This window comes from Patagioenas fasciata, chromosome 4 (genome assembly GCF_037038585.1).
Source record: "Patagioenas fasciata isolate bPatFas1 chromosome 4, bPatFas1.hap1, whole genome shotgun sequence".
Classification (NCBI taxonomy): domain Eukaryota; kingdom Metazoa; phylum Chordata; class Aves; order Columbiformes; family Columbidae; genus Patagioenas; species Patagioenas fasciata.
Window position 1 is genome coordinate 36607352 of NC_092523.1, and position 24399 is coordinate 36631750.

The 24399-nt window shown below is 36.1% G+C and overlaps 1 protein-coding gene across 19 annotated transcripts in view; it reads right to left on the reverse strand.

The window, feature by feature from the left end:
• The window catches only part of TENM3 (teneurin transmembrane protein 3), a 1336783-nt gene that overhangs the window by 987267 nt on the left and 325117 nt on the right, over positions 1–24399 (reverse strand). For all 19 annotated transcript variants that reach the window (XM_071807653.1, XM_071807652.1, XM_071807659.1 and 16 more), the window contains one exon: positions 7426–7492. The gene's annotated coding sequence lies outside the window, so the exon portion shown is untranslated. The remainder of the gene's footprint in view (positions 1–7425; positions 7493–24399) is intronic.

Sequence of the window (24399 nt, forward strand, 5' to 3'; positions counted from 1 at the left end):
AATTGAGTCAACACATACACACAAAGTTACACTAGACCAATACAACAAAAACCAAACCAACCTATCCTAAGACACAAGGTGAATTTGGATCAGCAGGTAAGTTGATTGATAATGCTAAAGCTGCAAAGCATAACACAATTATTATGTTACTTCATGTCCTGGGTAAATGTTGATGCAGTCATTATGTAGTCACAAAAAGTTACAGATTTGTGTCCCAAGGCTGCCTATAGACAACCTGGCATATTCCACATAGACCATCTTACAGTGAGTTGAGATCCATTTACCATAGTTACAATAACAGTCAACAGCAGAAATATTGGAAAAAAACCCCACACAATTCTCAATGCTCAGTTAAAATGACTGTTCCTCTACACATATTTTAGAAGACAGGCTGCATTCTGTAGTCTACTTTTCTAATATTTGTCTTAAGACACTTATTTAATTTCTTTAATAACAAAATGCAAACTGAGAAGCAAAAAAGCACTCTTAGATTATGTATATTAATAAATCTCTTCAAGATAACCTAACATCTACTGTAACCTCTATATGAGTTTTCATATACTGTATTTTTATTAATACATATTGCTAAACTAAACATATAGTAGCATAGTATAACCCCAAACTCAGCCAGTACTGTTAGCACACTTCCTGATTCAAACCACCACCAAAATAAAGATCTTATTAATATACTAATTAAGTAGCATTCTAAAACCAATTTTAGTGTGCTAAAAGCTTAAAGGCAGTAAAATAAGAACAAGAAAATATACTTTGTGAATAGCTCAGCTAAAACTGTAATGCTTTTGGAAAATATAAGCAGTACTTTGTTATTCATATTCATGTGTAGGTATTCACATTCACTTTCACTGATATCTATATGCTACTGATAAAAAGCATCTTATGGAAAAACTCCATTACTTATGGACAAAGATCCAGTACCCCTCACCAGCTTGGTAATGTAAGGTCATTCTAATTACCTTCTCCACACTTTATTCTCGCCTCTGTGGCCCTGGTAATCATGAGGGCTCTTTGAAATGCTGATGTAGCATTATACCAATTTATTTTGAAATATGCTATATGTAACACTAATCATTGGAACTGCATATTGGATATTTGCTGAGGTTATGTTTAAAATTATTAGGCTATGTACTACGAACAAGGCAATGGCAATCCCACATATTTGAATGCTACATAAGCAGTATTTTCTGTTACTAAGAGCAGAGAAAGTTATAGTTTTGAAAAACTCCAGGTGTTGGACTGGTTTGTTAAAAAAAAAAAAAATCAGCCTCTAGTGACTGCATTGGATTTACTCGAGCTTCCTACTGACTAGCTAAGGACTTCAGTGCAGAACAAGTTCTGGGAGCTCTCCGGACAAAATCAGTTTCATACTTCACATCTCATGTTTTGTACTACAAAATGTTAAATTGACTAGTCTTTGTGGCATCCTGATTTGATAGGCTTCCCTATCCACTTGACACATAAATAACACCTCCTGTACTAGAGGGTAAAGCGCACTCCAACAGATTAAGGTCATAAAAATATTCTCCGCTTTTAAAAAAAAAAAAAAAAAAAAAAGAGGAAAAATTGTAGCATATTCTGTGTAAAACTATTGGGATGCTTGAGGGAATTCATAATTAGATGATGTGTAAAGATCAAAATCTCACAATTTAACTCAACATTGTGCCTAATAGCTGAGCATTAGAAATCACAACTAACACAGTGTAGCATCATTCCCGTAATTGCCACTTTATAACAAAGGGCTTCCAGAAGGGAAGCAGCAATTAAAATGTATTTCTACTACAGCAATCAGGAATAATGATATATTTTTTTTTCCCACTCTGCAGTGATATTCATGTACAGTCAAAGGTCTGCCTTGTCCAGCAAATTATGCCCCACCCCCAAAATCTGGCTCAAAGTAGATGCCTGGGAAGTACATAAACATAAAATATGTATCACTCTTGTCTCAGTGCTTTCCCACCAGCCATTTTCAGTTAGAGGCTTTCCTGAGCTGGAAATACGAGGGTTTTTTGTGTCAATTACCTCACAGTTCTTAAGGCAAAGTTTCTCTTATGGTAACCAGCACACGGTAAAGGAAGTAGAAATTGATGTTAATTTAAAATTTAATAGTTAATATTGCAAGTGTTCCATTCGAGTTTGCAGCCAGCAGTGGCGTTTATGGTACAACATGTAGCATTCCTATGCTTCTATGACAACAGTAATATTCTGTGCTAAACCCAGATGAGTTAATTTGTATAATAATAGTAAGTGTCTTTATATATAAAGCTGTGAGCAGGAATATTCAAAATATTATTATTATTATTTATATACATGGTTTAGAGACCAGTGGTTTTCCTCCTGCTGTATCTCTAAGAAAACTCATCACCAACCAAAAATTTTTAATTGCTATATAGAAGCTCTGTGGTAGCTCAGTTCCATTTAATTTTAGATAAAAAGCCTAATTAATTATATTTCACTCCAGTCTATTTGACACAGTCTACCCAAAATTGAGTAGCTCATTTTTCCGTAATCAACAAGAAGTTCCCTTCCTAGGAGAATGACCATCCACTCAGCTTTAGGCAGGACCTACACATACAGTCTCTCAGAGATACTTTGAATTCTCAAGCCTGACCACTCATCTCCTATGTGACCAGAAGGGCAGTTGTAATAATAAAAGCTTAGGACAACCCTGTTACATTGTGCCTAGTGAGGGGGCTGGCATTTAGCCCAAGTCACACACAGAAAGCCAGTTCCACGACCAGTTGAACATGTGTCTTTTGATGTTCTGATGAATGTACAGGTGTTTATACAGTGAACTGCTTTGCTTATGGAGTGGACCTGTTTTCAGTCAAACGAAAAGTGAAAGTGCCTTACGAAAGAGTGAGCTGCAAGAACAATGCATCTAGTCTCTTATTCACTCCCTGTCTGAAAGAGTTTTGTTGTTTGTTTGTTTATTAAAAAAACAAACAAAACATAAAAAAGTGAGGCAAAGAATGGTTTATGGGTTGACAGATCTGATTTGGTCTTCAGGCCACAGATTGTCATTTTCTAGTCTAGAAGCACCTACACCTGCAAACTTTTAAAGTTGCTGATCATACAAAAATGCATGTTGTGGCTGGTCGTACAAATGCACTATTGGTAAACAGGCAGATATGATCCCCCTTTCTACAGCTATCATATGCCAAAGTCCATGTGTGTGTGTGTATATGCACACACAAACACACATTTTATACATTGCAGATGCAGTCTTCCATGTTTGGTTTACCTTTGCTAGAGTTAACTGAAAAAAGTAGAAGGGAAGCACCTAAAAATTTTATTCCCATTAGAACATGAACTCAATTAATTCTCCTAAGACTGATAACACTTTATTCTCAAACAAGAGTGTAAGCCTCTTCTCATAAGCTTGAACACTCACTATCCCATTAAATTTCAGGCAGCAAATGAGCAACTTTTTGAAGGAAGCAATACCAGTGGCTAAAATAATCAAGGTATACATGAAAGAGGTAAAACAGAGGAGAATAAGACAGAAAAGATATTACTACAATTCTAATATTTAGGCCAACTGATCTTCTAAGAGTATCTTTTATGCTTTCACTTTCTTTGATCTGCCAACACCAGCTTTTTGTTTGTTCTTCCAGCTTAATGTGTTCTGTGCTAGTTGAAGAGCTTTTAGTTATGACCCTCATTTGTGAAAGTTACCCTTGAAAGCATGTCTCCCAGACTATCATCATCATTTTGATTCCATGCTAACAATGCTGCTTTTATGCAAAAAAAGCTGAAATCTCTAGATCTACACACATCGTGAGCTTATCTCAAAGCTCATCTGGCTGAATAGCATGACAGGCTCTTTTTCAGTTATTGCTCTACAAAAGTCTCATCTATGCGAATTGGAGTATACTAATTATTTTACATCTGAAAGTAAAATAAAAGTGATGGCTCCAAAATGACTTAATTTACCATAATTTAGAGAGTTTTAATTTAAGTATAGCAGCCTTCCTTCTAAGGATCTGGGTTACTGCATTCCAGGCCTACCTGTAACAACAGGCTTTTGAACTGTGTAAGCACCATAAATAGATGGGTTACTCTTGAAGACAGAGGAAAAACTTTCTCTAAAAACAAACAGCTAATGGACTAATCCAGTTTCCTAACATTTTAGAGATGTAAAAATCAAGGGAGAAGCACATACATGTCAACACCTTGATTTGCACAAATGTTAGTTCTTCATACTTGAGATAGAAATCTTTGTAACTTCTTATTGACAACCAAATCTGTACTATTAAAACAAACAAACAAAACAACACAACAAAAATCCCAAACACAATATTTTCCCCTCATTTGATTCAGGATGAGCTGAGAATCACGGAAAATCTTTACCAAAGATAACCTATGAAATCACTATAGAGAGAAGAAAAAAGAAAAACCACACAAACAGAACTGGGAGATGCACATACAAAAAAAAGTAACAACAACCATTAGGAAGATCAGAACAAACAGAACTCAAGAACACAGGAAATACATTAATCAAGGAAACTTGTTCATTCTTGTAACTAGCATAATGCACTAACTGTGCATGGTATCCTTTTTCTGACATTTCTAACCAAATTCTGAAATTCATGTTTCCATTTTCAGGGGACATAGTTAATTCACTTATACAAATATATATATATATATAAAATAAAATAAAATATTATGTTCACACTGATCAAACTTCCAAGAAGGCATCTAAACCCACTGATTTTTAGAGACTGATTACAGCATAATCTAATGCTTTCCCTTCGTACTTGAATATAAGGGTACTAATTTAATCAAAACTGACTGGTTGCACTGTGTGTAACACATAGAAAATGTAATATCCCTTCCAGTAATCAGCTTTCTCAGTGAAACTATGTGTATGCATAAGAATGGTAATCTGAAGAGAGACAGATAACAGGCTCCCTGCTGCTCTTAGTCTCCTTTAAGTCATAGGGTATTTCTACACAGGCAACAAATATAGATGAACACAGAAAATGTGAATAAAAGTTACCCCAGTCAGTGAAGTGATCCTCAAAGGATCTCTTGAAACAAAATATATTAAAAATTACTTTCTTTACTGGTAGAGAAGCACATGCATTTCAGTATTATGTACAGGAAAGCAATGCAGTCCCTCCTTTTTATCCAAATGATAGAACTACAGGTGATTAAGTAGAAAATGGATCTTACTATCCACGATCAAATACTGTTATTTAAACAACTCCTATAAATTTATTTCCCTTTATGTTGAAAAAAAAAGTGATCTCTGCATCTAGCACATATTTTCTTCTTTGACATTTCTTCACTGTTTAATTGAGAGGCAGGAGATATGCTTTGGCTCAATAATATCATAGCATGTGGGAACAAACCTACTTTCCAGTTAAAAATAAAAGCTGGTATGAAGGAAAAACAAAACAAAAGAAAACGACCACAGTTTACCACAGAGCTCTGAAGTGGAAGTTTAATTCTTCCTATTGATTTTTGTGCAACACAAGTACCAGGTTTGGGGTTTTATGCCCCTACCCACCCCAGTGTCATTTCAGTTCCACAAACTAAAAACCAAAACTTGAACACTCTCAGCATATTTCAAATAAATACTATCACGTGATGCAGAAAGACCATTTTTTCCTCACAAATACCACACTGCCACACGGAACCAAGTTTAAACAAATTTGTGATGACCAGGAGAGATGCATTTATGTAAATATTTATACAGAACTCTTCAAAAATTGTCTGCTGCTTTCAAGTAAAACAGACAACTAACAATAAATAAAAAGGCTCTAGCAAAAAACCCTTTAAAATAAATCTATGTGGGAAAGGTCATAAAGCATTTCCTAGGATGATGCATCCTACATTAGACCAAGATCTTCATGTTGATTCCCACATTCAGTCAGAACCCTGATTCTTCGTTTACTTAAACGGATCACAGAATCACAGAATGGTTGGGGTTGGAAGAGACCTCTGGAGGTCATCTAGTCCAACCCATCTGCTAAAGCAGGTTCACCTGGAGCAGATCGCACAGGAATGTGTCCAGGCAGGTTTTGAATGTCTCCAGAGAAGGAGACTCCACAACCTCTCTGGGCAGCCTGTTTCAGTGCTCAAAGTAAAAAAGTTTCTCCTCATATTCAGATGGGACCTCCAATGTTTCAGTTTGTTCTTGCTTAGATGAAACCTCCCATGCTTCAGTCTGTGCCCGTTGCCCCTTATAGTGAATGAAAAACTCTTTCAATGTCTGTATCAATTTATATACATAAACCAAAATTGCTGGAAGTTGATTTAAGAATATTCAGTATACCTTTACTTTTATTAAAAGATTAGTTACATTTTAATCTCAATTCACTATATGACTTGTGGAGGTTCAAGATCAGTATAATTGATTTTGACAGCTCACAGAGATGAGTTTAGGAAAAGAGGTAGAGACTTAATACTAAGTTCAAAATAAATTACCAAAATTAGTTTTAATAATACTGCTTTGTAGTAACACTGATTGTTACAGACCCCAGCAAATACAACAGGGCTTATTCTTCTGATCCTGCCCAGACATTGCCCCAGGCTATCATGTCCTGATGCCAGAAACACCCTCCAGCAGCATCACACTCTGCTCCTCAGCACAAGACTGCCTGTCTCACTCCAACAACCCTTATTCAAAATCTAATGAGAACTGAAACCAAACTGGAAACTAATAAAAGATATAAGCTTCCCAAATCAATCCCTTGGTGTTAAACACAGCAAATGGTGTGCATTTACTTTTAGATTCAATTGTAAAACAGGTATGTGTTTAGAATTCATTTACAAAAGATATAAAGTCCTAACGTGCATAGTAATTTCACGTTGCATGGTTTTGCACAGAGTGATTAAGACAGTGTCTTCATGAAAGACAATGAAGATTTTTAAAAATTATTGTTGATGACATGTGTCCAGTGTTATTTTTAACTCCAGCTGCAAAAGCCAAATGCAATAACCTAGAAATACCTTGTCATGAACTAGTTTTTTTACCTTTAGCCTTTCAGAAAACTGACACGCGTTCTCTTTCTAAAATAAGAATTTTGTTCTTTGCAGGTTCCCTGTTTCCATTAAAATACAGTAAAACATTTTGTAAAGGTATAGCAACTCCTCCACTTTAATTTCTAATCATTTTAATAAATTCATAAACACAACTATGGCATTCAAGGAAAGCACTGAGAATTATAGCCAACTGAAGTGGAGGCCTTTACTCTGATTTGGTTTTGCTTTTTTTGAAAGATAACTAAAAATTCTGAACAAGGATCATATGACCCACTGAGAGAACCCACTTGTGGCATTTCACCGTGAGCCACAGCTAGTAGTCATAAAGGCCTTCCAAAACACACTTATAGTAAACAAAGGCTTATAAAACCCATCTTCATTAAAATAAAAAGTTATAACACATACATAAACACTTACTGTTTCGTCCTTGCTGTAGAATCTATATTCTCAATGAAAGCATGAAGTTAGAGTTCAAAATTTTTGCCTGTTAAGTCAAAACAACATGAATATGTTAATTTAATATGGAATAAACTCAGAATTGCAACAGCTAATAGAATCTTTTCATGTCATAAATATGAAATATACACACAATAAGGTCTTTTTTTTTTTTGTTTTCCATGAATTAAGAATCACAAATGCAGGACAAGTGGAAATTATGTTTTAATAGAACAACTGTCATAGAATGAGATAAGAAATGCCACCTTGGGACCATATTAAAAAGTTTCAGAATCTGCACAAATAAAAACCTAAAGAAATGAAAAATAAGCTTTAACTCAGTCTAGTACTCGAGCAGTATACAGAAATTATTGCAATAAGGCACATTCTCTTATTATCAGCAAAGTAAAATTTCAAGATTAGGACCAGATAATAAAGATATGCATTGAACATAACTCTGTGACTTCTTAAAACATTGAAACCAAGGTGATGGTATGTCCAGTTTACCACTTATTCCATTGCACTTATCAAATGTATCAGATCTGAGAAAAACATAAATCTGTTCACATTGCCAATACCAGTTCTCTTATATCTAGAACTAGCAATTAAATAATGAAAAGATAGGTTCTCTTACATTTCTATATTCCAATTTTGACATAAAAGGAGGTATTGCTACAGAAGAAAGATACATAACACTAAAATAGAAAGGATGTTTTTATATCATTTCATTATCTTACAGGTAATCCTACTTGACTTTCCTCACTGAGGGTAGCTCTAAGTCTGCAGATGATGGCAAGTGAGCAGATGGGGATATGCCCTGTCAAGCTCATCCTCCACTGCAGCTCAAAGCCAGTGGTACTACATGGGCCACATGTCAGTTTCATGCACCATCAACGGGCTGGCACCAGAGACACTGGTACCCATAAAGGGCTGGCAGGGCTTAAGATATCAAGGAGTGCACAGCATGCTGTTCTGACAGATTTGAAACACATTAAAAACATGCTTTAAAGGTTAAAACAAACAAACAAACAAACAAACAAAAAAACCCAAGCAAAACCAACACAGAATAATCAGCTCCTGTCCTCATGTCTGCTGCTGGCAGGAGCTTTCAGCAGGTGGCCTGCTAGATTGCAGGTCAAAAGGTATCAAGCTATTCAATATGTGTCTAATCTTGAATTTGTGAAATTATGCAGAATAATCATAAGTACATTCACATCAACTCAAAGTTGCTAATCAATGGTTTATTAAATCACTTAATAAAAATCTTAAGAGATATTTAACACTTTTGAGAGATTACTTGCATGACTATTGTATGGACACACCTAAGAACAAAAGCAGGAAAAACCCCACTGTATTAAGGAACAACTGAAGGATGAACAAAATCCAGAAAAAAGTTGGTAATAAAAAGAACAGAAGAGTCACCAAGAGAGGTCTATATAAATGAGTTTTCGTATGGTGAATCATAAAGAGATGAAACTTTTTTACTGTGCACAGGCAATTTATCACATTTATATGAGTCTACGTGATAGGAAACTGATAGGAAAACTTCACTCTATTTCCGACTCAATACAGGCCCCACTTGTGCTTCAGTCATATTTTACATCTACTCATTTAATACAGTCCCTCAGTCACAGTTATTTCATTCACGAAAGTTCAAACACAGGGACAGTGAGAAGCTGACTGACTCTACATTTTTGAAAATTGGTAAATGGAAGCAACTAAATATGAATTAAAAAAAAATATGGCATATAAATTTAACTTCAGAAGCCAGACATTATATAGAAAAGGGCTTGGAACTGCAAGCACATCCTCAGTACAACACAGAGTACTGGAGAGAAATGCATCTCCTGGAGGTTACTGGCTCCAAAGCTATATATTAGCATAGAAATCTCAGTATAGATCTGCAGCTGACCTAACAAATCCTACAGTTCAAGGCCTAGGCTTATCTTATTGCATACCCATCACATCATCAGTAAGACAGAAGTATTATCATTACACAATAAAATAATACTGCAGAATCATCAAGATGCAGGAACTCAGGCCAGCACTGGCTCACGTGCCCACACTACCCTCCACTGAATGGTGTCAACATATCCCATGGGTTGATTTTTTGTTGTTGCTTTTAGTAGCTGGTACAACAGCATCTCAAACCCATCCGTAGCAATATATATACTTGAGCCACAGCACACTGGTCCCCCACTATTCATCCTCTGCCCCCCCACCACATCTGCTGTCTATTTATCTGTTATTGACACTACATGACCTACAGCCAGGACCAAGCTTATTGCTTGTTTTTCCCCCCACATTTTCACATTTCCACCAGTATCTCTTTCCCAAAGGTAAAGAAAGAATCCTCAGAGGACAGCAAGACTTGAAGGATTGTAAATGAAAGGAAACCGTTCAGTCCTAAAGTAAGCAGTCATTAAAGTGCAATAGATGTCTTAAAAAAAACACCCACTAGTACTTCAAAAAAAAAAGCTCTAAAGTATTGATGATTAAATAAATAAAACTTCTGAAAAAAAGTTTCCACTGTATAGGTCAGAGATCTATAGTGTGTCATTTAAAACAGGGTTACAAGAAGCAGTGTTGTGGTTAGTGATAATTAGCAGGAAGTGGGAGGGAGAAGAAAGTTCATCTTTTAGAAGTGTCAAAATGGATAAATAAAGAAATTTCTCTGTCACTTCTCATGCATTTGACATTTCCAAAAGTGTCCCTATGCCTTTGGTATTTTTTTTCCTTAAAAAAAAAAAAAAAAAAAAAAAAAAAAATGTCTGAAGCAATCTTTCTTGTAAAGAAGGACTAATTGGAGTGACCCAGCTTTCTATGGTTGCCAGTTGTTTTTAATAACTTACAAAATCATGGGCATAACAGTAAATTGATATTTACTCTAATTTTGTCACTGAAGGTGCCTTTAAAAAAAAAAATCCTATTTAGAGTTAGCTTTCTAATTCACACTCTCTCAGGTGTTTCCCAAATTTCAACTTCCCTCCCACCAGATGAATATTTGTTGGCCAAGTGGCTTTCTCCAGATTGAGGCAACAGCTTATTCTGCAGTTTCCATATGGACAAGTACACTTAGGAATTGTGCCACCCAAAAATTACTTCAGGTTAAAAATACTAGCTTCCTGCAAGCATTTACACAGATATCTTCACTTGGGCTTGACTATGCTGTTAACCAGCCTATCTTTATCTTTAACATTTCATACATAAGAGAATTACAAGTGAGTCACAGGAGAAAACTTTGTTTGGTAATTTGTTTTAGCAAGTACAACTGGTTTGCTAGTAATTAGAGTAAAGACCTTTAGAAGGGGATTGGCAAAGTATTTAGTTCTTTTTATTCTTACCTTAAACTCTCCTTGAGAGATAAGTAATGAGAGCAGAATGAGATACAAGAACAAGATGAGATTTTGCAAACAGGGCTATAAAGTGGCACAATGGGAATGGGAAAGTCGGAAGCAAAAAACGAATGATGATGAGAACATGCTCAACCAGGAAAACATCACAAAAAGTATCAAAATTAAAAAAAAAAAACACAACACAAACAACTAGGAAGGAATAATTAAAGATTAGGATAAAAATGTCATCAGGAAACAATGACAAATGTAACAGGTCATGGTGTAATGCAGTGCAAGAACAAAAGAAGGCATGCTAGGAATAGCACTTAAAACAGCAAGCAACAACTGCAAGGCTCTTTGTGTTTCATCTGCTTCTTAAGGCTCAGAGCTCACTATACCAGGAGAGGGTAGCTGGTCCACAGGGCTTCCCAGCCTGGGAAGGACTCCTGTAACATCACTGCCAGCTAGGTTTGTTAATTTAATAATACGACATGGAGTAGTTCAGCACAACTTGCAGAAACATGGCCTTTAATCTCTAGCTCCTATAACTGAACCAGCAGTATACATACCTCTGATAGTTCTTGTTTACAGTTATTTTGCTTTTCCCCAAGACATTAGTCAATTTACCAAAACGGGCTTGCAAACAGTCACTAGGCTATGGAAGAAAGCAGAACAACTTCACAGCACCTCATTCACCCCCACACTCACTTCCCTTCTTTGCCATACCCAATAAATGCAAACCTCCATTGTCTGCTTCATGCTGAGAGAAGCTAAAAAGCTGTTAAGGCTGCTCCTGTTCTGAGCCATTTGTACCCAGTGCCCCTGGTTTGCCAGCATTCTCATCTTCCTGTCAACATCTCCTACAGTTTTGATAGGCAATGTCTATTTGATAGGCAGGACTAGTTGGGGGACACAGGGCAAAATGAGGAAACAAACCTTCCTCTAGGATTCTCCAGGATTTCTATACTTACTTTTACAAAACAAAAGGTGGGACCACTTACCTCACTCCAGTTAACTACCGTACCATCAGCTCCTTTTTTCACACAGAGTGTAAGACCATTTTACAGCAACCATGTTTATCACCCAGGCCCAGACATACCTATTTCCAGAATTAGCCAGGCTGTCTTCAGTCTTTTGCCTCACACATTGCAAGCACACTGCTGCTGACATGCCATCTTCTGCTTGGCCATATGGGACACAGCCCTGGTGTTTTTTTTTCCATTTTTACAGGAGAAGCACCTAGGCTCATTCAGGTTTTTCCCCCAAGCCACAAATACCTGTTTCCACAGTTTTTTTCATTAGCAGACTATGGCACCATCTACTCCTTCCTCCAGTCCTTTCCCCAAATTTCTCTCACTTTTCTTCTCTCCTACTTCAACTTCTTTGCCATTTTGCAGCCATCTCCACAAATCATCAACAGCCTGTAACTACATCATCTGTTTTACTAGAGAAGGTTAGCACTTTGCTTCACTTGTTTTCAGAACGTAACAGATCTCACTTAAACAAAAAATAAACTCAAACAAACCTCAGGAACATTGTGTTCTCCTCACAGCAGGCCCTGGGTGATCTCCCAGGTGTGCTCTATCAGCCTTGACAAGCATCACCTGCATGTTCTCCCTCCCTCCTTTGTCGTTCATTTGCTGCCCTTTCACTGCTCCAGACTTCCCAGCCTGCCCCGTGACACAATGCACCTGCCTGACCCAGCCTCCCCTTGCCTGCCCTGCAACACATGCCACCTGCGCAGGTGCAGTGGTTTGGAGCCTCCATGCACACAGAAAACCCCACCCCATACATAAACCAAAGCAAGACTTCATACCAGGTTTGCTTTGCAAGGCCTGAAAAATAGAAAATATGTTGTTACTGCTGTAATAAACATTTTAATATTGTGAACCTGTTTTCTATAGCAATATAATATTTTTCCTAACCTACTGGGAGAGGTACTTCTAGGGGGGTCAGCTGCACAACATAGCCAGCAGAAGCAGCTGCAGAGATTGTTTCTGCAGTTACCAGGAGGTTATTCAACAGTCTTTTCACTATGATGTACTATTGACTGTAAATCTCGAACAATGGTTTTTGCACAAGCTTCTATTTTTTCTCCTTCTCACGTCTTTTTCTTATTATGTCTTTTAGCTACTTCCTAAATTCTCTTTTCATCATGCTTTTTCTGACTTTTTATTTCTTTATGTATTACTTAATCTCAAACTATTTATAAAATAAAAAAGGAACCCCAAATTCAGTATATTCAAATCATCATTCTGTTCATGAGTTTTAGCAGCCCTTTTTTCACCTGGGTATTTACACTGTCTAATTCTTAGTATCTTGTTATATAGCAGACAGGAGCCCTGTTCTTCACTGGATTGCAATAGCAGCAGAATTATAATAATAAATAGTTATGTGCTATCTCTTTTCTGCAGTTATTTAACACAATTATTACCAGAGTAATACCATTACACGTCTATCTCCAGATGGTATTCTGAGAAAATGGAAACAATAATGTGAAGCATGGCTTACCATTAAACAAAGTGAAAATATATTGTTGGAAAAGAATTACAGTAATGACAGGGAAAGCTGCAGCATTGCTCATCATATACATTAAGGAGATAATTTCTTTTGCTTTGGGTGTAGGAAAGTTGTGGTTTCAGACAATTGCTGGAGTTATCAATAGGGGAATTAGGAGAAACTTGATGTATAGGCAGCGCTATGAAGTATGTTCAGTAATGTGTAAAGCTGCTTATGATGTGAGGTTTCTGTTGTTTTAGATTATCCATACACATAAACTCCCTCCAATAATACATCTTTGTTCATGTAAACGCACTATACTCTTGTAAATTAAAGGCACTGACTGACTTCTGCTCATATTTTCCCAGAACAAAATTATACTTTGGAAACAATTCAAACCCATGGACTATCATTTTTAATTGTGAGGAGAAAAAAAAAAAAAAAAGCTAAGGCTTTGCTTCCCTGATAATCTCACATACGCAGCTGTGTCCAACTTGCCTTTTCCTGAAGTACTGAAAATGGATTCCTACTTTTCCCTCCCTCAAAGCTCCGAAGTAAAATGAAAAATGTTTTCTACAAATTGCTTGGGTACAGCATTTATTCCAGCTTTAATCTTGATGAGAAGAACGATAATTGCAAATGTCAGTATGATACAAAAAATCACTTCAAATGGTTTTACATTTTGTAAAGTACTTGTCTTGCTGATCAAATAGTTCTGATTATTCATGGGAAGCTTTTTTATTTTGTAGTTAATAGTGATAGCAGGGCATAAAATATATGCCAAAAATATTTAAGCTGAACAGGGAAATGTATTTGAACAGAAAAAAAAAAAGAAAGGAAAAGACAATTCTAAGTATCTCTAGATACATGATGGTTATATATGCAACTGGTACCAGTTCTGCTTTTCCCTCATTTTGTGACCTCAGCTTTTGTATCTGCACACTGGCATTGACACACTACTAGACAGGTTTAAATTGGATGTCACATAATCTATGCTTCTTTCTTTTATCACATTCAGCTCTGCTTACTTGACTATATTATGCATTTCCCAGGAAATTAATCTTACCTAACTTTATAATATTCCATTACAATCAGAAAATTCAGCTTAAGTTGCTCTTCCAAGGAGATTTAATGAAAAAAAAATCTCTGTATGTTTTCTATCGTAGTTTAAATAAACACTTCTTGATATCAATTCCAGTAAATTTTCACTTTTTATTATATAAGATGAATTATTTCATCTTACATGCCCTGATCATCGGTAGTGAAGAAGGGTCAGTTCTATAGCATTTCTCTTTCTGCAGATCCGTAGCTTCCTAGGATTTTTCTGGTTTCTGTATACTGCTCCCAAAAGACCTATTTCAAAACTTCTATGGTTCTAGAAATTGTATTAACATAGCTTTGAAAATTAAACATCACTAGTAAACCAATTCAATGACCTTTACATTCAATGACTATAGGATACTGAAGAATATTTTTATTACTTAAGATAAGATTAGGCATTGCAACTATAGTAACATAACTTCCTACATCTATCACAAAAACCTTTCTTTAAAGTGAATGTCAGTGACAATGAACAGAAGTTTACAGATGAAGTAAGTACTATCACTAAGCTGTTAATACACACTGATGTCCTTGCTTATTGCAGGGGTGTTGGACTAGATGACCTTTGAAGATCCCTTCCAACCCGAACAGTTCTATGATTCTATGATTCAGAGATGAGCTATTCTTAACATTTTCTGGGATTTAGAAAAGTTTTTAAAATGGCTTAATTCTCTACCGTAGCCATTAACACCCAGTATGCAGCGATATTCTGATCAGAAATGAAATAATACTACTTGAGGGCTCTGTTTATAGGGAAAAAATGAAAGATCAATTCTAGAGACTTGTGCTGTTATTATATGGAAATATTCTCTATTTGCATTCTTACCAACTTCTCTTCCATGTCATAAAAGTAATAATTTTGCTTTTAAAAACCAGCATGTAGCTTCTGTATTAGACTAAAAAGGGAGAAAATGGAAAAAATACTTGGCTAAGCAAGTGAACAATTCATGAAGCCATCATTGTAATGAGAAAATTTCAAGATACAGTGCATAGTTTTAGTAAATGAAAATATGCCAAAGATGTTAGTTCTAACATCTGAACATCGGAAAGCGCTTTGCAGTTTTTGCCTATTTAACATGCTTTGAAATTATATTGTATGCTTTGAAGGTAATTAGCAAAGTAATGCAAAGGTCATTTTCTCAAACACTGTATTTGCATTTATTCAAAACGTAAATTCTGTTTAAGTTCTGCAAATTAAAACTGCCTTCGACAAAGTCATATAAGCTTTTCTGAAAAAAATGTCTTTTTTTTGAAACTCAGAAGAATATTTTTTGTATTAAACTAAAAATTCCATTTGTTTCATCAATTTTTCCCCTTATATTTACAAATTCTGTAATTTCTACAGCAATACTAGCCAACCTTGGGAGAAAAGAATGAATAAATATTGCTGATATCTTGTACTACAAAAAATTCTGGTGAAAATACATATTTTTTTTTTTTAAACAATAGCTAATGTAGTCTCTTTTCATTGGTGTAGGTTGTTCAGAGTAATGCTGTTGAGTGTTCTCTTGCATGAATTCCTCCTATAAACCAGATGACACTGTTTTACTTCACACTCACAACTTTTTGAATTAAGTGGCTTTGTTTAAGGCACTCTGTCATACTCAGAAGGTATGAAAAGCTAGATCAAGTGCATTCTATTTCTCTATTTTTAAATGGTTTAATTATTAACTTGAAAGGAACTTTCATGTTCAAAGACTCTGAAACTTTGTAAGAAGCCTTCCTAGTGAACATCAGCTTCTTAAAACTGGAGGTCATGGCTGAAGAGTCATTCCATTTGCCTATCAAATCCTGGACTGAGATGCAACATGTTAAGTAACTGCTGCCACATCAGTAGGTTAGTAGGTATCAGGCCCATTAGTATCATCAAAGAATGGAAAGGATTCTGGTAAAGTAAAAACAAAAGAAAATTCCTTTGCTCATCATGTGGACTGCAATGCCCATGCTCAGAAGCATGAATATATATCAAGATGTGGCAGCAGTGGATTAATCTCGTAAAAGGCTGTTCCTTACTGTATTCTTTCTGCAACATATTGATTCATGGTTTAAGTTATTCTCTCTGACCTCTGCACTAAAACAGTCTGTATGCACTCCCTGTCAGTTATAATCCAAAAGGTGTCCTTACTAGATGTCATACGTATGAATAGTTATTTAATCTCAGGATTTAGATATGGCTCCTTATCAGGGATTAGGGAATCTGACATATGGATGCTGTGCAAGTGTGGTCACTAGTACAGAATTAGAACCATACTAAAAATAATAGTGTTTTTGTGTTTATGCTCAATGAATTTATTCTTTGAGAGTATATCAAAATATTCTGTAGAGTTTCTAGAAATATCTTCAAAATTTCAAAATCTTCCAAATTAATCATTGTAATAGGAATCAACATCAATTGTTTCCTTTTAAATAGGAAAGACGTATTTACGAAAGGTACCAAGATGGCAGCTGTATGATCAAGAGCTTTGAGCAACCTGATCTGATGAAAGATGATCTTCAAAAGGTCCCTTCCAATGCAAAACATTCTATGATTCTATGATAGTTAAAAAACAATTATTCTCCTAACATTCTGAGCATTGAAATGGGAGATACATGCCTCCCATATGCTACCACTGCATATGTTAAAAAATACTACTATACTAAAAAAAATACTTTCCTTCATTGCCCAGATTGTACAGAAGGTGTCCTTTAAAAAAAAAAGCAGAGTCAGAAAGAGTCTATCTGCTTGGTAACTCCAGTGTCTTATGAAGTCTGCTTCCTCTATTAAGACTCCCTGCTAAGTCTTGAAGCTTAGGATCACTGATATTTAGTGCCTTTACAAAAGCAAACCAACATCAGTCTTCTTGCATGCTGTTCTACTTCTTAATGCATGGATAAAGCAATATAAAAGACAACCAGTCTGCTGAAATGGCTCAAAAGAGAATACAGAAAATTAATTTTGATTTAGTGAAAATAAACCCAGAGGTGCTGGGTGCTGGGTGCTGGGTTAACGTCTTGTATTTGTTCCCCAAAGTGTAATATATTCCAGCTGTCTCCTAGTTCTTCTTCAGAACACTCATCTGCTGACAATAGGATTCAAAGTCTTGCTCAAGACTCAGAGACTTGGTAAATGGAGTCCGTGTCCACACTGATCAATGTGTTTGCTCCAGCAGAGTACTCATATTGCTAAAGGTTAGCTCTCTAAAGCAACTGGGACACCCACACAATACAGCGCTTGCCCAGGCTGTGGTGGCAGTGTACCCGTGCACACCCTGAGGTGCACAGTGGACCTAAAGCATACTAATTATCCTTTTGTGTTTGTTTCTCCAGTTCAGTATGCCTGAAGACTGTAAAGGCAGCACTACCATCTACTTTAGTATTATTTCTGTAATATAAATCATAGGACTGAACAAAGTGATGAGCTCTGTGGTGGCTTTCTTGCAACAGATGTCCTTAAACCTGTCCCAGAGTGGATAAGTCATTCTACTGCCTGAATCTTATCTCTTGTGTACATTTGTATGTACCTCAATTTCTTCAGCTTGATAGAGTGCTGTTACTATGTATATCCACTTTAGTGGGAGGATGTTTTCCAGACAGGGAATGTTTTCTATAATGAGGCAAACTCTCACCAAGGGTCAGGCCTCTTCTGGGCTACAGGTTACATTCTTCTGTGCATAAACACAAAAACTTAGGAATACATGGTTCTGCTCTTTATCCTGTTTGGTGTTATTGTGTTTCTATTCTCGCCGCACCTCCCCCCCCCCGCCCCCCCCAGTCTTTCTGCAAGCGCCTATCTTTTCTTCTCAAATACAGAAGCAACTAAGGGAAACAAGCCTCCTGTCCTAGGCATGAGAGTTAGCATCCACAGATGCAATGAAAATATTCCTGTTCGTCTCTATGCTTATTCAGCCTTTTCCTTTCAGGTTGGTGGTAGATCTTTCAATCAAAGCCAACTCACTTAGAACTGGACTGGAATAGAGCATTTCAGTTCAAATAGATCAATCACTCTAAAGGTTGATGTACAAAATCCAATGGCAAAATAAAGACAAAGAGAACAAAAAGCCACAGTTACCACCACAAAAGAAATCAAGGGTGAATCTGGTATTTAACTAACCCATATATTTCTTTTATTTACAGTTTCTTAAAAAAGGACATAGATATTCTTCTCTAGATTCTGAGTACAAACTTTGATCTGTACAAATGATTGCTTTGGAAAAACAAACAAACAAATAAATATTTTTCCTGATGTATCTGCAAACTCTCAGAGCTAGAAAGGGCTCAGAATACAAAAATATTGCCATGATCGTTCTTATTTAAGAATAGCTGGTGGGAAATTACAGACTTGTATGTCCACAGATTTACCAATAAATATATTTCTGATCCTTTGACTACTTGAGAAAGTCGGGATAGTTCTTTCCCTTTTCAAAAGCAATATACAAATAGTGGTGCACATGTTTACACATTCATTAGAGAAACACACAAACATAATACACACATACACCTTTGAATTTTACTATTTCCCTAATTTTTCAAAGACTTTGAGACACACAAAAATGAAAAGCCACCTTTTCATCTTGTGTCTGTGACCTCACAAGTTGTGCTTCTCTCTTTCTTCTATGAGGTACCACGTGAGAGAAAATAGGAAATGTACACAAAAGTGGAAGGGAAAAAGATAACAAAAGAGAATCACAAGAAGCAGAAAAATAGAACAGCAAGGATGGTAAAGAAGAGAACAAATCTAGGAAGAAAAGAGAAGAAACAGAAATAAAAGCAGAGATACTTAAGACAGTAAATGAAATTAAGGTCAAATAAGAAAAAAATTGAGAAGGGCTTAAATAATACAAAGTGTGAGAATAAAATACAAACCTACAAAATGGGAATGGTGAGTGGCAGGAATTAGCCTAAAAGGAATTGTAAAACCAAAAATGAAGAGAGAATATGTCCATATTTTTGAAGTAAGATTAGAAGTAAAATCAGGACAACTTGACTGCAGCCGATCTTGGAAATAATTGCCAAAAATCTTTTGGTGCCTTCATCCCTAACATTCAGTTATTCTTCGTTGATAGTTTTCCACAAATTGAACAGATGATAGAGTATTTCAAAAGCCAGTAAAGTACTATATGGCCAGAAATAAGCTATCATCTTAACTAGTGCAGGAAATGCTGAAGCAATTACTATAATGACTCATCATTAAAATTACTCTTCTTTTCTAAAGTGGTCATAGCTGCAAACAGCTTATGATTATCTGAAAGTAGCCAGTCTTCAAAAGAAAGGGCAAAAGTTTTTTTGTTTGAGAAGTCAATTGAATGTTCATTGTGCCTTTTACCATCACCCTTTTCCTACCTCAGAAGGGTTATTTCCTCCTTTGTCACCTCATTTATATTCCACGGCATAAGGTTCATTGATTACAATCAGGAGAAAAACTTACAATGAAGTGAATTATAAGTTTTATTCACAAAGGTCTCTAGACTTGCAGTAAAAGTTGCAGATAATATCCCTAAGGCTTCTGAGATACAGCATGGCAGAAAATTGCTTCATATTGCCTAATTTGGAAACATTAACATAATGGAAGACAATCAATAGGCTCTAATAATTACAGCAAAACCACAGAATTCCCACAAGTAAACATGTGCTTTATGTGGTATACAAATTGCTATCCTGTAAAATGCATAATTACATTCTCTGTAAAGCAATTCATCAGAAAACACAACTATCTTGTTATGCTCTTGAGGGTATTTCAAAACTTCATTCCATAACACCAGCAGTATCAGTTAAAACAAGGTCTAAGAGCAAACAATAGAAAGCAGGAGCCGTGACAGTTCCCTCTTCAGGTATCTGAATACAATAAACATCACGGGAACAGAATTCCTAAACCCGTTTCTATCTGTAACTAACAGAAAGAGAAAAACAATTTTAGAGGGAACACTTGGGCTTCACAATGGGAGGAATTCCCTCTGCACTCAGCACGGATGGATGGCTTGCGCAGACATCTCCCAAGTGAAGGGAGGATGGTTCCTTGTGCCATTAAAAATCAGTGAAGGATCTAGAAATACCTTCCTGGGAACAGGCTTACAGTGTCAGAGGCAAGTAATAAATGATCCAGCTTTTTTTCCTCAATGTTAAACCTTTGCTTCTCCCATATTCTTCTCACAGGCACTGAGGACACTCTTAGCAGTTTTATGTACTATGAACTTTTACTTTATTATAAAAATACTGCCAGAATGGTCTAGCAACGATAAAAAGACTTCCTCACTGCAATACCCCTAATTTTGATGAATTGCAGTTCATCAAAAGTTACAAGATAGCTAAAAATAGAGTGTTATGTTTTATCCTCAATATGTGAGCCGAATGCAGAAGCACTTCTACACTTAAACATAAAAGCCTGACTAGATTCAGGGCATATTAATAAAAGAGATGCAGGAAAAGAATCAGGGTTTTGGCTTACAAATGTGTTCTGCAGAAGTGTATTTTACAGGTTGGGATGAAACCCTCTAAACGCATGAGATTACTCACAGGTAAAGCATTTTTGCATAACCAAGACCCGTATTATCTAAGCTGGAGGCTTTCTCCCAGCTTATATTGTAAATGCTAAATAGTGTTGATCTGTGATTTAGTCAGTCATTTGCCTTATTGGCAGAAGTCCTGCACAGTCTATACTCTCAGTTATCACAACATAATTAATTTTACAGATGCTAAATAGTCTTCCTTCAAAGTACAGGTAAGTACAAACAAATATGAATTATGTTTTACTTAGGAGAGCAAATCTGAGGTTGGAAACGGCAAAAATTTCTTAATATTACGACTGATCACACAGTTTTGCTTTGGTCACTTTGCTGCTACATTTTCCTACAGTTTATAACTATTTGATCTGATAACAACTTTGCTCAGTCTGCACTATCCTAAGAGCTATCTTGACTTCAGGTAACATATATGGATGTGCGCTACCTGAATCCTAGCAACTTCGTAATCTTTAAGTTCTCATATTCGCAATTGTAAAATCATGTAAAAATAAAGTGTTCATTTTTGAATAGGAAAAATGAATAAACAGCCTAGAAATGTATCTTTTGACTGTATTTAACCCTTACTGATTATAAAGAAGGCTGGAACTTTTAGATTTGCATCCCTGCCTGCTGCTATTTGAACTAACACATTAACTTAAAACTGCAAAGTACTTTTTTTTTTTTTTTCTTATTCTTAGTGTAAACCAATCACGGTGCTAACACAATTTTACAAGAAATTACGAGACTAACAGAGGTCTTGGATTTGGTTCCTACATAGGCAATGGTCTTAAAGAGTCACAGACTGCTTCTGAAGAGTCCAGTCCATGGGCCCTGCCCCAGACCTATTTCTGCTCTGCTCTGGGTTCCTTGCTTTGTGTTTTCTTTACCCAGGCCCAGCTATTTCTCTGTTGCTTCCTACCTCTGTTCCTCCCCTCCACACTTCTCTCTCCTACTCTAATTCACCTTCTAGTGTGCTAGTGGTACTCTCCTGCCACTTACCTGCCCAAATTTTCTGTTCTCTGCTGTGCCTTATGCTGTCCCCATTCTTCATCTCTGCCCTATTATCATTTCACCAGCTTTTTTCCCTGTTACTTCTTTCTACTCCTCTTCTCTTTGTGCTTCTTACTGATCTCCCTGTCTTCTGTCTCCACTTCTCCTCCTTTATTCTCTAGGCTGACATCGTAGCACTGCGAGGAGAAACCACAGGTCTTCCTAAGCCCATGTCACTCTGGAAACATGGCACATGAAGGTTCTCATGCTGAAGGTATGAGGAACTGAAATACATCCAGGACATTTTGGCAATAATCAGACTTAAACAAAGATTGTTTCCAAACTGGACCAAATTTGGCAGTTTTTATGAAGTTGCAAACCACAAGGGTACTGGCATGATGAAACCTGTTCACAATCAAGTCACTGCTCCAAAACGTTCAGGCATGAAGGCTGCCATGACCTAAGTGTGTGTTTTAACAGAGAAACTGTATATTTTCTCCCACTGCTGAAAATCTCAGTTAAAAATAAAATTTAAAAAAGAGAAAAAGAATCCAAACTTAAGTAAGATATTGCAATTAGAAGATGTGATCCAAATAGTTCCAAGTTTGACAAGCCTTGGACAGAATGGTTTTAAAATGGAAAAAAGAAAAAAATGTAAGCATGAATACTCTTAGCATCTGAAACCATAATAAGTAAATGGAAACTTACTTGTTAAGCAAGTTCACTCTCACTGCAGTGCAGCTAAACGGTGCACTACATTCAATTACAACCAGGAGGACAAGAGAAGATGAGAACTAGCCAGTGGAAGACATACAACAGTTCTTATCTGATTAATAGGTGAGGATCAGCAACCATCCAGTGTTTACTCAGTGCCTGACCTTTCTAGTATGGTACACTCTATTACAAATTTCATAGAGAAATGCTGGGCAGGAACAGAGAAATGCTTAATTTTCTGTCTGTATGGCCTTTCATAGGTATTTAACTGGCAGGTCATAGGAATTTAACTGATTCTGATTGTACTATATTTTTCTTCTTCTCACTGTCTTTCCTCACTACCCAATTTATCTCTCTAAAACTATAATAACAACAACAATCACCAATAATCCTTAGCTTTTACAGACCCCGCTGTTCTTACTGTGGTGAAATTCCATTTGAACTCAATGGGAGTTTTGTCTGAGCAAGCACTACAGGATTCTCTCCTTGATTTACAAAGAGCAATTCACCACAACATCTCGACGCTATTTCGAAAAAATTAAAAACAGATTATACAAAGCTACTGACAATGAACGCTGTTTAACAGACTGCTATTATCACATTGGTAATCTTAGAGCTGGTCGTAGCAGGAGCATTTGATTTTTCAATTTTTATGATTAACCTCAGTAGGGAATATTTTGCATTTTTTCCTGGGTATGTCTATTTTACAGACTCCCCATAAGTTAACAAGGCTGCTACTGAAGAGTCATCTCTATAGGTTTATTCTTCAAAGAACAGTAAAACTTAATTTAATCACAGCTTCAAAATATCATACAATAAAACTAATTTAATTACACTTAGCTATGGCCACTAGTCTCATTAAAATGCTAATGAGGCTTATAATTATTAAATTGCTTAATGATTGTTAATAGAAATAAATGACAAAATAAAGCTTGAGCAGAAAGTCAAAATGCCCTCAGGTAATTTTTCTTAGTCGCAGTTTCACATGATGTGGTTTCTTTGTAGCATTCAGAAAACAAGGCAGATTAAAGTTTGAGGTAAGAGGATATAAAAGAGAAGAATGCAGCTGGATATGCAGCAACTCCATTGTTTCTTCTTAAAATACTTAAATACAGCTGATATAGACTTTCCTTGTCTGGAAAGTTTTGTTTTCATATCATGTGACAAATATGGAAAAATTGGACATGTATCTAAAACTCACCAAGAAATGCAATTCATAAGAAATATTTTTCTGACACTATTTGTAAAGTAGAGCCATAATGGAGAATAAAAATGAGACCTGTAAATACTCAAAGATAGAGCTAAAGATTATCCTGTATTATTTAAAAAATCTAACGTACACAGGTACTGATTGCAAGATCCATAGCTGGAAGGAAAAGGAATTCAACCATTGAGTTTTGAGAAAAGGATAGCTATTATCTTTGCATCTTCCTTATATCTAGTAACACGTACAGGAAAATCACAAAGCATGCTGGTTTTTGAAGGTAAAATATTAAGGAAGATTAACTGATGTTTACAAAACTTATTCTAGCGTATAAGATGAGAAGGAGGTTGGGAGTTTTGGAAATGAAAAATATTTGACACACTTCAGAATGAGTCAAATAAAAAAATCAAAAGAAGCATTTGCACACACAATTTGCAACATAATCAAAAGGTGCTGTTCATTTCCTAAAACGAAAACATATTTCAAAACCTCAAAAAGCAGCTGTTGTCATTTGGCCAAATGTAAAGCAGCCGCCCCATCCCCACGTTTTGACAGCTGTTCTGGGTTCCAGCAGTGTCAGGCAGAGGGCAAAGTGAGCAGCTCCAGCTCAGGAACAGAAGGTAGTGCTGAGCTCCCC